A 15134-nucleotide genomic window follows, 5' to 3' on the forward strand; every position below is an offset into this window, starting at 1 on the left:
GATTAATAAAGGCAAACTTTTGAAGAGGAAGCCAGACTTGTGAAGCCTAGTTTAGGCCTTGATGACTTCCTTCCTAGACCAATGCTTCCCCAATTTTTATGTGCATTCAAATTGCATGGAAACCTTGTAAATACAGATTCTCATGTAGCAGTTCTGGGGTGGTGCCCTGGAATCTGCATTTCTAACAAGCTCCCATGTGATGCCAGTGCTGTTCTTGTATCATGGTTCTTGGTTCCCCTTGAATCACCAGGTGGGGAGCTGGGGTGTCTAAAAACTACTGCTGCTTGGGTCCCACCCCCAAAGATTCTGATTGAGCTGGTCTGGGTGTGCCCTGGCCATGGAGAGTTTTAAAAGCTTCCCAAGTGATTTCATGTGCCTGCCAAGGTTGAGAACAGCTAGTATAGGAGACAGAGTGGTGGTGTGGCAATGCTTGGGCCTTACAGCTGGTACACCCTGGGTTTGATCCGGTCCTGCCATTGACCAGCCAGGTAACGTTGGGGGTGCTCCGGACTATGCCTGAGCCTGTTTTCTTATCCATTAGAAAAAGGGGCCATGATGCCTCATTCTCAGGATTGTGAGACTTAGTTAAAATAAATTATGTGCAGTACCTAAAAACAGTGCTGGGTATATGCAGTGTGAATATTTGTTTCCTGCCCTCATGTTACTTTCTAGCTCAGAAACATCTAGAGCTATATTAAAACTCATGATCTGTGGTCCATATTTAGTCAGTAAATGACTTTTGATTGACTTGAATATTTAAAAAAAACTTTAAACAGCCATTTAAACATCTGGAGGGTTCCATAATAATCTAGATTTTTGGCGTCTTTGGAAGAATGTCAAGATCTGTAGTAATGGATGCGATTCGGCCCGCTTGCTGCTGAGTAGCTCCTTCCTAGGTGAAGTGCATCCTGCCACTGTCTCCACCGTATTCCAAATGCCTCCGTATCTGACTACATTGCTTTTTAGTTCGATCCATTTACATTACCTCCCTGTGCCTCATAAACTTTTAAGTTTGCCACTTCTGGTCTAAAACCTTATGTTCCAGTTCCTTGCCTCCTGGACCTGGTTACAGACATCCCTCTCACGTAAGATGTCCTGCTCTTCAGGCACTCAATGCTCCAGGGAAGCCATTTCTTGCCATGCGTCACAGTCTCATGCTCAAGACTTCCTCCCTGTTTCCTGTCAATGAAATCACTTTCTTCCTTCTCCATTTCTTGATGTATCCAAGTTATTTATTAAATAGGAAAAAGTAGGTGTTTGCACAGAATTGTGTCCCCTCCCAAATTTGTATGTTGAAGTCCTAATCCCCAGGTATGTGACTCTATTTGGAGCTGTTAAAGAAGTAAGTGAAGTTCAAGTAGGCCATTATGGTGGGCCCTAATTCCGGTGTGATTAGTGTCCTTATAAGAAGAGGAAATTGTGACCCCAGTGCCCTCAAAGTGACCCCAGGGATGTCAGCGTGCATAGGGAAGACCATGGGAGGACACAGCAAGAAGGTGGCTATTTGTAAGCTAAGGGGAGAGGCCCCAGAAGTAGCAGCCTTGGCAACACCTTCACCTTGGACTTCTGGCCTCCAGAAGTATAAGAAAATACATTTCTGTTTTTTAAGCCACCCAGTCTGTGGTACTTTGTTATGGCAGCTCTAGCAAGAAAATATAGTGAAGAAGAATGTTTTTGTTTTAAAGAGAATCAGTTCTTTGAAAGTGGTATCTAGTTAATGATACCAAGAGTCTAGCAGCTTCTTACAGTATCCGTGTTTCGGTGCGTTGTGGAAAAGCTTTATCTAAAGAGACTTTCCTACTTAAGAAGGTCTTTTATTTTTCACTTTCCCGTGGGGATACTAACCATTTTGTCATTTTATCAGTTTTATTACCTCTACCATCATGGATATATTGAAAAATACTGGAGACATCAGTTAGTAGGTAGGTGAGATGGCCCACAAATTTGAATCCTACTGTTTTCAATGTGCAAAGATAAATCCTTAAAACCTTCCTTGCAAAACAGCCTACTTTAAAAATACTATTTAGGAATAGAGATTTTTCAGTAGATAAATAAACTAGAAAAAGAATCAAGAAATTAGGTCGTTTAGTTCTACTTTGGGTAAAAGCCACCTGGATTACTATATTTAGCCATAAACTTCCCAAAGACATTTTTCTAACATCTGTTGAATAGGCATCAACACTTGGCTCAGTCCGGAAGTTCCTAATGACACCAGTCAGATGTCCACTTCTCCTGGAACTGCTCATCTTCCCAGTATATTGTCTCTGTCCCAACTGGCTCTGACAGCCAGAGGTGGCATGCCAAAATGGGGCTCACTCAGTGGCAGGATGAGTTTGCCTATGTGTGTGTTGGTGGAGGCAGAGCCCAGGAAAAGGAGACTAAATAGCTAGAGAAGGAGAGTTGGAGGAAGTCCTGAATGCAGAAAGTGAGAAGTACCAGCAGAAAAGAAATGTAGTTTTCACGTGGGCAGCCATATGCCTGCCTAAAACTTGCAATTCAAATATTAAGGAATGAAAACCCAGTATTTGTTGGCAAATAACAAACTCTGCCCCAGGTACTAAGTCCATGAGTATAGGGTTCATTGGATTTCTTTTCCCTGTGAATACCCAGAGATATGTTAGAATATTCAGAGAGGTGTGGGGATAAGTGGTATATGTATTTATGCATCTATCTATTCATTCATTTATTCTACAAATATTCACTGAGCCCTTCCTCTGCACCAGACAAGATACTAGGTGCTGAATTATGAAGGGATGCAGGCTCCAGAGAGCCACACAGACAAATTCAAAGCTAAACTTTATCTATATCTATTATCCAGATCTCCTCTTCTTTCTTTTTTTTAATTTTATTTTGGTATCATTAATCTACAATTACATGAAGGACATTATGTTCACTAGGCTTCCCCCCTTACCAAGTCCCCCCCACATACCCATTCACAGTCACTGTCCATCAACATAGTAAGATGCTATAAAATCACTACTTGTCTTCTCTGTGTTGCACAGCCCTCCCCGTACCCCCCCCACTATACATGTTAATTGTAATGCCCCCTGTCTTTTTTCCCGCCTTTATCCCTCTCTTCCTCCCCAGTCCCTTTCCCTTTGGTAACTGTTAGTCCATTCTTGGGTTCTGTGATTCTGCTGCTGTATTGTTCCTTCAGTTTTCTTTTGTTCTTATACTCCACATATGAGTGAAATCATTTGGTACTTGTCTTTCTCCACCTGGCTCATTTCACTGAGCATAATACCCTCTAGATCCGTCCATGTTGTTACAAATGGTAGGATCTGTTTTTTTCTTATAGCTGAGTAATATTCCATTGTGTATGTGTACCACCTCTTCTTTATCCATTCGTCTACTGATGGACATTTAGGTTGCTTCCATATCTTGGCTATTGTAAATAGTGCAGCGATAAACATAGGGGTGCATCTGTCTTTTTCAAACTGGAGTGCTGCATTGTTAGGGTAAATTCCTAGAAGTGGAATTCCTGGGTCAAATGGTATTTCTATTTTGAGCATTTTGAAGAACCTCCTTTCTGCTTTCCACAATGGTTGAACTAATTTACATTCCCACCAGCAGTGGAGGAGGGTTCCCCTTTCTCCACAACTTCGCCAACATTTGTTGTTGTTTGTCTTTTGGATGGTGGCCATCCTTACTGGAGTGAGATGATACCTCATTGTGGTTTTAATTTGCATTTCTCTGATGACAAGCGATGTGGAGCATCTTTTCATGTGTCTGTTGGCCATCTGAATTTCTTCTTTAGAGAACTGTCTATTCAGCTCCTCTGCCCACTTTTTAATTGGATTATTTGCTTTTTGTTTTTTGAGCTGTGTGAGCTCTTTATATATTTTGGATGTCAACCCTTTGTCGGATCTGTCATTTATGAATATATTCTCCCATACTGTAGGATACCATTTTGTTCTATTGATGGTGTCCTTTGCTGTACAGAAGCTTTTCAGCTTCATACAGTCCCACTTGTTCATTTTTGCTTTTGTTTCCCTTGCCCGGGGAGATATGTTCAAGAAGAGGCCACTCATGTTTATGTCTAAGAGATTTTTGCCTATGTTTTTTTCTAAGAGTTTTATGGTTTCATGACTTAAATTCAGGTCTTTGATCCATTTCGAATTTACTTTTGTGTATGGGGTTAGACAGTGATCCAGTTTCATTCTCTTACATGTAGCTGTCCAGTTTTGCCAGCACCATCTGTTGAAGAGACTGTCATTTCCCCATTGTATGTCCATGGCCCCTTTATCGAATATTAGTTGACCATATATGTTTGGGTTAATGTTTGGAGTCTCTATTCTGTTCCATTGGTCTGTGGCTCTGTTCTTGTGCCAGTACCAAATTGTCTTGATTACTGTGGCTTTGTAGTAGAGCTTGAAGTTGGGGAATGAGATCCCCCCCCACTTTATTCTTCCTTCTCAGGATTGCTTTAGCTATTCAGGGTCTTTGGTATTTCCATATGAATTTTTGAACTATTTGTTCCAGTCCATTGAAGAATGCTGTTGGTAGTTTGATAGGGATTGCATAGAATCTGTATATTGCATTGGGCAGGATGGCCATTTTGACAATATTAATTCTTCCTAGCCGGAGCATGGGATGAGTTTCCATTTGTTAGTGTCCTCTTTAATTTATCTTAAGAGTGTCTTATAGTTTCAGGGTATAGGTCTTTCACTTCCTTGGTTAGGTTTATTCCTAGGCATTTTATTCTTTTTGATGCTATTGTGAATGGAATTGTCGTCCTGAATTCTCTTTCTATTAGTTTATTGTTAGTGTATAGGAAAGCCACAAATTTCTTTGTGTTAATTTTGTATCCTGCAACTTTGCTGAATTCTGATATTAGCTCTAGTAGTTTTGGAGTGGCGTCTTTAGGGTTTTTTATGTACACTATCATGTCATCTGCAAATAGTGACAGTTTAACTTCTTCTTTACCAATCTGGATTCCTTATATTTCTTTGTTTTGTCTGATTGCCATGGCTAGGACCTCCAGTACTATGTTGAATAACAGTGGGGAGAGTGGGCATCCCTGTCTTGTTCCCGATCACAGAGGAAAAGCTTTCAGCTTCTTGCTGTTCAGTATGATGTTGGCTGTGGGTTTATCATATATGGCCTTTATTATGTTGAGGTACTTGCCCTCTATGCCCATTTTGTTGAGAGTTTTTATCATGAATGGATGTTGAATTTTGTCGAATGCTTTTTCAGAATCTATGGAGATGATCATGTGGTTTTTGTCTTTCTTTTTGTTGATGTGGTGGATGATGTTGATGGATTTTTGAATGTTGTACCATCCTTGCATCCCTGGGATGAATCCCACTTGGTCATGGTGTATGATCCTTTTGATGTATTTTTGAATTCAGTTTGCTAATATTTTGTTGAGTAAGAGATCTCCTTATTTACTTTTTTCCTATCAGTGATAATCTACCATTTACTGAATGCTTTTTATGTGCTTTTCATAGACTGTTATTTTATCTTTATAATACCAGGTCAGATAGATACTATTATTCTCATTATCTTCATTTTAAGGTTGAGGAAATTGTGGTTTAAAAATGTTAACTAAGGTCACAGGAGTGGTTCCAGGCCATGAAAGATAGAAATTTCTCTAGAAAATAATGTGCCCTTAATTTAAAAAAAAAAGTCATTCAAGGATGGAGATGCACATAGTTTAAACATCAAATGGTTCTGCAAAGGTTATTATAAAACTCACCAATGCCTTCCCACTTCTGTCTCCATTTACCTTCTGTGGCATTAAACACTCCAACTTGTTCGACTTTTCCTTTCTTATTTTCCTCTACTTAATTTTTCAGTTTTAGGTATTATCCAATAATTTCTTACCATGGAAGACTGTCCACCTCCACCAAATACATGTGGCCTCCTACCCACATACCTGCATCCTCCAAGTACAGTTAAATCGTACTTTTGATTCTATCCATACCCAGTATTTACATTCTTTTAACTGTATGAATGGTATTCACATGTGAGCTGTGTAGTATATCATGATTATATTTCTTGTGCACCTGTTGTCCTGGAGTTCATAATTATCTCATGTTTTGGTTTGCTTCGTTCTATCTATTACTCATCACTAATTTATCTTCCACTGCCTCCCCAGTTATCTAAATCTCCTTCAAGCACACCAGGAATTCTGTCCACTTCATCCAGGAGACAGCTTTTTAAGGACTGTCTAACCTGTTCCACTCTGGGCTGACATACAGCTGTCTTCCTAGAATTTTTTTTTCACCAACATCTTAGGGGTTCCCTTTGCACTCTCTTGAGTTAGAATTCCCTTCCTCGTGGATCCTATGACTTTCTCTTCCTTGATCTGACTTCCTGAGACAAGGTACATGGAAGGAAAATTTTGAGACCTTCCTTGAATATCTAAATGTGTCTTTATTCTACCCTGGTATCGTTTGATAGTTTTTCTGGGCAGAGATTCTGGGCTGGAAATGTTTTTCCATCATAATTTTGAACATTATACCATTGCCCTCTAATGTTAAATTGACTCCTGATCCTAATGTAATAAGTAAATACCTTATTAAATATCACAATATTTAATTTTTCTCTTCTTTAAGTCCCTAATATTTTGAGATTTTACCAGGATGTGCCCCATGTTGGTTTTTTTTCTTCCACTGTCCTAAGTACACTGTGGACTCTCCAGCTGGAAAATTCATGTCCTTTAACTGTGGGAAGTTTTCTATATTGTTTCTATGATGATCCCCTCTGGGAAACAATGTTTCTCAGAACGGTGGAATGGAGAGTCTTAGTTCCAGTAGGGCAAAACCATTTTTTAAAAATTCATCTTTATGTTGCCAGCACTTTATCAATAGCACTGGAAATTAGCTAAAGTGGTGCTTAACTATTGTTACTTAACTGAACACTACTGAGATGTTTCTTACAAAGCTTAAGTCTTAGGATTTATATTTATGACCATGTTTCTCACATTTCTCAGCAAAGGCACAAGATGATCACAGTATTGAGTGATTTGCTTTGTTGGGGATCCTTTGTTCCTTCTGAGGGTTCAGCCAAGCCAGATTTCAGGCTGACTACCTATTAATATGAATCTTCTCCAATTTCCATTGGAGTATTCCTCCACTAACTCATCGTTCTCACTCTTTCCACATCTATGCTGGATTTTCCATGCTGGGGGTGGGGAAAAGTGGCTGTCAAGGAAGAAGGCAGGACATGAGTGAACCAGTTTCCTGCTGAGTTAATGGAAGCTTTTCCTGCGTGCCCTGCCCTGCCTTTAGAAAGAACTGCCTGGGAGAGACTGGAGCCAAGTGTAAGGCCGGAAAAGATGTACAAACCTGTCAGGAAAATCCAAAGGAATGAAGGTTAAGTGCAGACATTGCTGAATTCAAATGGAAATCTTCTGGAATGCTTTTGAGGGATAGTTTATCTTTTAGCTCAAGATTCAAGTTTGAAATGGTTATGGAGAAGAATATTCAAATAACTTCTTTAAAATTGAATGGCAAATATCATTCTCACCCCTAAAACTCTGCACTTACTTTCAGAATTGGTAATAAATAAGACATCTGGAAGGAACTGAACAGAAGTATTTTTGAAGAATTTTGGGAGCTAGGCATACTTTTCTGCAAATGAACAGCAGGCTCTGTTTTCAAAAGTATTCTTTAATATTTAAAGAGACAGCCAAGGACATGCCTCCCATTCTCTTCTCCTTAGGTTACCTTCATCAACCACAAACTTTTTTTAAAAATAGATTTTATTCCCTTAGAGCAGTTTTAGGTTCACAGCAAAATTGAATGAAGGTGTAAAGATATCCCATATATGCCTTAGGCCCCCACACATTCATAGTCTTCCCCATTATCAACATCCCCCAAACAGAGTAGCACCTTTGTTATGACTGATGAACTTGTTTGACCCAGCATATCTCCCAAAGTCCATAGTTTATATTAGGGTTTGCTCTGGGTGTTAACTGTTCTATGGGCTGGGACAAATGTATAATGACATGTACCCACCACTGCAGTATCATTCAGAACCGTTTCACTGCCCTAGGAATCCTCTGTGCTCCACCAATTCATTCTTCCCTCCTCCTATAACCCCTGACAACTGCTCATCTTTTTACAGTCTCCATAGTTTTGCCTTTTCCGGAATGTCATAGAGTTGGAATCATGCACTATGTAGCCTTTTAAAATTGGCTTCTTTCACTTAACTAATATGCATTAAAGATTCCTGCATGTCTTTTCACGGCTTGATAGCTCATTTTAGTGCTGAATAATGTTCCATTGTTGGAGTGTACCAGTTTATTCACCTATTGAAGGACATTTTGGTTGCTTCCAAGTTTTGGAAATTATGAATAAAGCTACTATAAACATCTGTGTGCAATTTTTTTTCTGTGGACATAAGTTTTCAACTCCTTTGGGTAAATACCAAGGAATATGATGGCCGGATCATATGGTGAGAGTGTAATTAGTTTTGTAGAAAACTGTCAAGCTGACCTCCAAAGTGACTGTACCATTTTGCATGAACCATCAATGAATGAGAGTTCCTGTTGCTTCCCATCCTTGGCAGAATTAGGTGTTGTTAATGTTCTGGATTTTGGCCATGCTAATAAGTGTGCAATGGTACCTCATTGTTGTTTTAATTTGCATTTCCCTGATGACATATGATGTGGAACATCTTTTCATATGCTTATTTGCCATCTGTATATCTCCTTTGGTGAAGGTTATACCAAATCAGGGTACGTCTTTGAGTTGTCTATTTTCTTATTATTGACTTTCAGCAACTACAACTTTTACCTTATGTCTTTGGGGACAACTTCCCATGGAGTTAGGTCATTTCTGAGATTCAGACCATAAAAAGAAAGAGGAAGATTTAAAACAAACCAACTTTTGAAAGGTCTGGTTTAGTTTAATGGTGGAGAGGTCACCCCATAAAGATTTGCTGATTGCTTTAACTTAGTCCTCAAGAATCATCAAAGAAGGGTAACCAAGAACCATCTTTTTCCTATTTCCTCTTTCTACAGAAGCCCTCCGAGAATCATGGATCCCAATGGCCTTCAACTGAGTTTTGCTCAGTTCATCTCCACAAATGTTGATAACTCAGCTGGCCTTGCTGTTGCTGTGTCCCCTGTTCACTGCTTGCTTGCGCACGAGATAGTGTGGAGGAAACACGGAGAAGAGCTCTGGAATGTTTTCTGTAGTTCAAGGGAGTTATAGAGATCTACTTCCAATCTACTTGTTTTGCTCCTCACATCTACAGATGGCTTTGAGAGCATCCACTCTGGGCATGGTCCTGGATTGTTCCCCATGGGAGGAGTATAAAAGGTGAGTGGCAGTGATTTTAAGGAAGTTCTTGTGAAATCAAACGATGGAAGGCTGACACAACAGATCCATGTGAGTGGACAATCACAAACACGTACAATATCTGAATGGACCGAGCTCTTTCAGGGAGAGTGTTCCAAGATTTGGTTGAAATTTTATCCCAATCTGCTTCCCCCCAGTTGTGCCCTGCCTTGACTCTTGTTGAGTGTAGTGCCGTGAGTTTGTATTTTACTTGCAGGGAGTGCCCTTCTTAGGGAATGGGCTGCCTTGCGCCACAAGTGTGGGCTTTTCTTCCCAGAGCCTTTGTTGTCATCATCTCTGATCCATGAATGGTTCAGTGAAACTGATGTTATTGTGAATTGTGTTATTTCCTCTGCATGACCCTTCTGAAATACTGCTTTTAGCGACTACTCTCATACCATTTCATTGCTCAAGAAAGCACTTGTGATTTTGGTTAAGTTTCCAAACTTAAAGATGGTCATTATGTTTCCATCACTTTATACATTTACTTGTAGACCAAAAAATACAGTGCTGCAGGTCAGCATGATACCTTTGGTCAGCTGCCTGAGGTCCTGGCTAACCCTGGAAGCTCTGCAGCTGCAGGAGTACGAAGCAAGGGAATTCCCCTGAAGGCAAGATGAAGTCCATCTGGCCTTCCTCTGCCCCGTACCTGGCCCAGTGCCTTGCACATAGTAGATGCTCAATAAATATTTGTACACTGAAAGAGAGCAAAGAGCAAATGCAATGTAATAATTCTCTTGCAGTCTCTAAAAATATTCCTCTGTGCAGCAGCTTCTGACGTAGATGGTATTTAACAGACACCCGTATGTACAAGGCTTTGTGTTTCAAATTTGTTAATTGATTCAATACCCATAACCATCCTGTGAGCTGACTTACAAATTCAAATCTAGCAGTTAGAATTTTCTCAGCAGACTTGAGGAGAATATGTTTGTCCCAAACTTCTAGTCTAGTATCAGATTTCATCTATGAAAACTCAGGCCTGGTTGGGGCAAAAATTCCTTGGTAGCTTGACTTCAGCTTCCTGGATGCTCAGCACATTTCCCTCTTGCAGTCTAACATCAGAGGCAGTTCTCTCATAGTCCGAGAAGTGTCTGGCTTCTCTGGTTTCCATGTACTATATTTCAAAGTTAAGAACATATATATATTGTAAAAGTAGTATGTTTTGCAAAACATTCAACTAATGCAGAAGCATATTTAAATAAAGACATAAAATGCTTGCTTCTTTCTCTCTTCTCTAGACTTTAACTGTGAAATTTATGCACCAGAGGTAGCTGCCACTTGTCATTATCAGTTTGGGGTGTTTTCCCGTATATTTTCTGAGCCTTGTTCTAGGATCATATTATTCATATTGTTTTGCAACCTTAGTGTTTTTTATTTAACAGTATAATGTGGACCTCTTCCATGGCAGAAAATTTAATTTAACTAATTTTTTTAGTGGCTTCAAAGCAATGACTATCAACAAATAGCATTTATTGAGTGTGTGGAGGAACCACTATTGAGTATTATTTAATTTTATTATCACAAAAGCCATTCGAAGTAGGAACTTTTGTCCACTTTTATTTTTATATGAGTAAATTGAGCACTTTTTTATTTATCATAATTCATTTAACTAGTCTCTAATAAGGCACATGCAATCAAATATATATATGTATATGTTATCTGCAATGAGCATCTGTGGGGTAAAATCCTAGATTCATTTTTTTCCCATGCCTATTTTTGACAGCTCGCTATGTACCAGGAAGTGTTCTGGCATGACTAATACTGTGTTGAAGACAAACAGGGATCCTGTCTCAATGGTACTTACATGCTAGTGGATAAACATAATAATTAGACAGATACCTATCATGATATATATATATATTTATATATATGTCAGATAATGGTGTATACTAAGAATAAAAAGGAGAGTGATAGCATGGCTATTTCAGAAAAGGTGGTGAGGGACAGTTTCTCTGAGGGACCTGAACGCTCAGTGAACATCTGAGCTCCTACAGCACATTGAGGGAGAGAACATTCTAGAACAGCAGGCACAAAGGCCCCATCTGAGATGAAAATGATTCTGGTATGTTCAAGGAGAGAAAGGAATATCTAAGATGACTCCTAGGTTTGGGGACTTGAGGAAAATGCTAAGTGGTAGGGCCCTTTATTGAGACCCGGTGAGAGGGAGGAGGGGCAGGAGGGGGAGGTTGAGAGTGGGGGAAGGGAAGAAGAGACCTAGTGTGCACTGAGGTTTGCTGTGTCTATCACCCATCCAGGGGAGGTGTTCAGGAAGGAGCCTGGGGCACAGAGGAGCTGTCAGGGCTGGACACCAATTTGGGACGTCAGGGGCCTTTGGGACGTGTTAAGGGTCGGGGGAAGTAAGGGAAGCAGGGAATGATTTTCCTGAGTCAAGGACATGCAAACATGTTTCTAAATGTCATATTATTATTGAAAAGGTTTAGTGAATTTCCACTTCTCAATACCCCAGGAGAAGGCAGGACTCCCATTTCCAGGGTGAAAAATAAGCTTTTTGAATGTGTATTTATTTAACTATAAATAAAATTGAGCCAATTTCTAGTATTTTATTGGCACTTGGCTCTTTTTTGTTTTAATCCTGTGAGTCACCTGTTGGTGTCTTTTGCCCTTATCATTGGTTCTTAAGATTTATCTCATGATTTGTTGATTTATAAGATATATAAATTTCATTGATTTGTTAGAGTTCTTAGAATATTTGTATTTAAGAATTTAGTCCTGTGTCAAATGTTCTACAGTTTTTTCTTTTGATTTTTAAAGTGTTTTTTTTCAGGTCAGAAGATTAAATTATGTAATTAAATTTGATAACATATTTTCCTTTATAGCATCTGAGATTTCGTTAATACTTAGGTCTTTTGTAATCTAAGATGACAACCAGATTCTCTCAGGTATGGCCGGTTTTGTTTTATTTTCTTGAAATTCTTTTAAAGTTTCTAGTTTATCTTTGGTTTCTATTTTCATCGCGAGCTATTCAGGGAATGTATTCACAGAACTAACCTCTTTGCAAGCTCATTTTGCAACAGTGTTGCTGCTGGGGAAACGGGGCAGAGGTAAATGGCTTGGAGCAAGCTTTTGGTTGAGGCTAGAGCTGGATACACAATAGGTAGATAACACACCTTTGTTGAAGGATTATACTGCTGGCTTTTTTCTTAACTCGGTGGGGTAGAGCTCTTCACATGTTGGCTGCCAAGTACTTTCCAGATGTTATCATTTGCACAGACCTAAGATTTCCTGCAGGAGAAAGAGGCTGGGGATGAGGCCAGGGCTAGCCTGGCCAGAGCTGGAGGAAATGTGGGTCCACCTCATGCAGGAGAACTCAGTGACTGGAGAAGTTGAAACCCAGTTTCTACCGGGGAGCTAGATCTCTTTGAGGTAGGATTTGTTACTTTAAACCAACCATATTGTATGCAAAATATATTTTGAGGTGCAAACTGGGAGCCAGCTGGGAGGCCTGCTGTGGTCTCTTTTTCTTGTCACTTTCTGCCATCTACTGGCCACAGCACAAATTACTCCAGAATTATTTCAGATTAGCCCCATGAGCAGGGCGATTTTTAGTCCCGTCCTTTCTCAATCTGAAATGTAATTTCGCAGGTAGGTTGTGCTGGAATTCAGTGGGCTCCAAAATTTATCTCTCTCCAGATCACAGTCATGAGGGGACTGAATTATCTGAGCAATCACTTTATAATTTTTGTTTCTTTGTCTGAGAGGCAGTATTTGAATTCTGACCACCTGAGTTAAATTTAAATCTAGGTTCTCTGACTTATCGTATGTGACAGTGGGCAAGAAGCTCAACCTCTGGGTGCCTCAGTTTCCTTATTGGTAACAGGGGGATAATACTAGACCTTGCCTCGTAGGGTTTTGACTCAGATGACTTAAGTTCTCAAATGTAAAGCATAGTATCTACCCCCTCATAGCACTTGATAAATGTTTCTATTATTTGTTTGAAATTTGCCTAAGAATTTAGGCAGACATTACTTTAGAACACAGAACATTCGATAAATTAGAACCTATGCCCAATATTTGTATAGTGATTTTGTTTCTAGACTGCTCCCATTTTAACTCTTCAGACTCAGCTCAAAAGCAGTGGCTTCTATTCTGGAGCCTTTCTTAACCCCTCCTTCTGGAATAATCCATCCTTCCTCTGGGCTCCCATCCCACAGGATCTGGGCCTTTCTTAGACTATAATTTTCACCTTGGAATATAGACCTGTCTTGCCTTGTACACTGCCTGGGTCCCTGAGGCAAAGAGGCAGTTTGATTCCATCCTTGTGTCTCTCACAGTCTTTCTCACAATAGGATGTTATTGAGCAACTGCTCAATAAATATTTGTTGAAAGGATAAATGAATCATCTCATCTGATTCCCCTCAGGAATCCTGAGTCAGGTAGATCAGATATGAATTGTGGCCATTCTATAGAGAGGGAATTGCGAGGCTTGCCCCAAATGAAATGGGGTGGTATTGCTGGGACTAGGATTCAATGTAACTAGGTAAGCTGAGGACTCTGACATGAAGCAAGGGTCACCCTCAGCCCAAATGCAATGGAGCTACATCCTGAAGACTGATTTTGGTGGGAGTAGGAAGAAAGGTTCACATCTGAAGCTGTCCCTCTCCTGTCATACTTCATCCCAGTCCCGGTGAACTGTATTCCTGTCATAGCTGAGGCCAAGTTCCTCATGTGTGCTGTCCCACCACGGACTGCCAGTCTCACTTGTTCTCAAATGACTTGTGCTTTGGGTCTAGATGTCAAAATATTGATTCCCCAAATTGACATAACTATCAAGAGGCCCATCAGAACAGCCCTGTTACTTTTTATTAAGTACAAAGATCCTGGCTCCAGGGGCCATGAGGGCATCTCTACTCTGTCATTCTCCATCACTCCTTTATGCTTTATTCCTGCAGGCCAAATGAGTGTCTCTGGTAATTTTTAATATTCATTCAGCAAATGCCTATTGAGCCCCTACTCTGGGCTGCACGTCGTGGAGGGAGCACAGGGAAGATATGGTCCCTGTCTTTTCACTTATATCCAAGTGGAAAGCCAGTTGCACATATGAGCAAATGATATCAGTTGCTTGGGAGGGTTTTACTAAAACTGGGTTTGTTATTTAATGCATTTCGTGGAGGTCTCTGCAGAACTCAACAAAAATATTTTTTTCAGGCAGATCTCTGGGTAATTTCAGACCTGAAATCTTGGCCAAGGAATTTTCTTTCAGGTCTTTCTTGTTTTTAGGTTCACTCTTGCATTTTTTCATAAAAAGTGACCAAGTATCAAGAAAAGGTAACCCTTTCCCACACCCGTGGCTACTGACTGGTCATTACCCCAAAGAGAAAGCCCCCAGCTGAGAATAAACATAGTACATATTTATATTCTAAGTTCGAGGAAACACCCCTCCCTTGTGCCAGACACCCTGCCTCAGGCTTGTGGGGAGGTGAGGCTGCACAGGCGAAGCAGATTCCGGTAACCCAGGAGTGGAGGCACCACATGACAGTGATAGGACCCAGGGAGATGCTGTTGTCCCTCTGGGTCCTGAGGCTGCTAGAGAAATTGGCCTATCTCCCCCCCAAACATCATAGCCACAGATGCAATGTGGGACTCTGTGGGCCCCACCAACAGACACTGTAAATGGCAGCAGTGAAGCTGTGCCAGCCCTGGGGTGTGGAGGAGATGGGACAGAGGAAATGGAGGGTTTCTGTCTGTGTTTAGCTCACTCACAGAGACAGACTCTGACCTCCAGTTCCCTGGATCCTCATGGCTGATTGTAGCCTGTCCAAGCAAATGAGATCAGACCAGACCACAACTATGACATACCTTCTCCCCGCTCGCCCTTATCGACAA

At 40.5% G+C, this 15134-nt stretch overlaps 1 long non-coding RNA gene across 5 annotated transcripts in view; it reads left to right on the forward strand.

Moving 5' to 3' along the window:
• The window catches only part of LOC108392621 (uncharacterized), a 134371-nt gene that overhangs the window by 55075 nt on the left and 64162 nt on the right, over window positions 1-15134 (forward strand). For 4 of the 5 annotated variants that reach the window (XR_005058977.2, XR_012122851.1, XR_012122850.1 and 1 more), the window contains one exon: window positions 8972-10506. This is a non-coding gene — a long non-coding RNA (uncharacterized lncRNA). Of the gene's footprint in view, window positions 1-8971; window positions 10507-15134 lie in introns of those variants that run through there. The other variant, XR_012122852.1, reaches the window with a different exon arrangement.

The sequence above is a fragment of the Manis javanica genome, chromosome 11 (assembly GCF_040802235.1).
Source record: "Manis javanica isolate MJ-LG chromosome 11, MJ_LKY, whole genome shotgun sequence".
Classification (NCBI taxonomy): Eukaryota; Metazoa; Chordata; class Mammalia; order Pholidota; family Manidae; genus Manis; species Manis javanica.